Source organism: Penaeus monodon, chromosome 32, assembly GCF_015228065.2.
Source record: "Penaeus monodon isolate SGIC_2016 chromosome 32, NSTDA_Pmon_1, whole genome shotgun sequence".
Classification (NCBI taxonomy): domain Eukaryota; kingdom Metazoa; phylum Arthropoda; class Malacostraca; order Decapoda; family Penaeidae; genus Penaeus; species Penaeus monodon.
In genome coordinates, this window is record NC_051417.1 from 20,217,007 (window position 1) to 20,217,438 (window position 432).

General features: G+C 44.2%; 1 protein-coding gene across 1 annotated transcript in view; it reads right to left on the reverse strand.

Annotated features, from left to right (window-relative positions):
• Nucleotides 1-432, reverse strand: part of LOC119593714 (kanadaptin-like) — a gene marked incomplete in the record, with an annotated part of 16,358 nt that overhangs the window by 7,957 nt on the left and 7,969 nt on the right.

Consider the following 432-nt stretch of genomic DNA (forward strand, 5'->3'; position numbering starts at 1 on the left):
TTTTTTTTTTTTTTTGCATTTCTAAAGTAATTCTTCAACTGGGATACACTTGACAATATGTCTGTTATTATATGAAATACCCCCTGGAATCCCTTGGCACATCAACACCCTAAATCAGCCCTGTCCCTGATCTGCATACACTGCACACTATGTATGACCACACCATGTCCTGCAACTACATCCTGTTTAGTTGCCAGCAGGCACATCTCACAGCTCATTGTTGACCCTTGATTGCTCTACAGCAGACACATTACAGTTCACCTAATAGACCACTATTGGAAGCCCCCTTATTGTTGATGCCATTCTATTTCCCCAGCTTATGACAAGCCAGGATCTGGGGACTGTGGTGCTAGTAGTCACATCTTGGCTCACCTATTGATCACTAATGCAGGCTCCCCTTGTTCCCAAATTCATGGTACGTTCCTGGCCTGC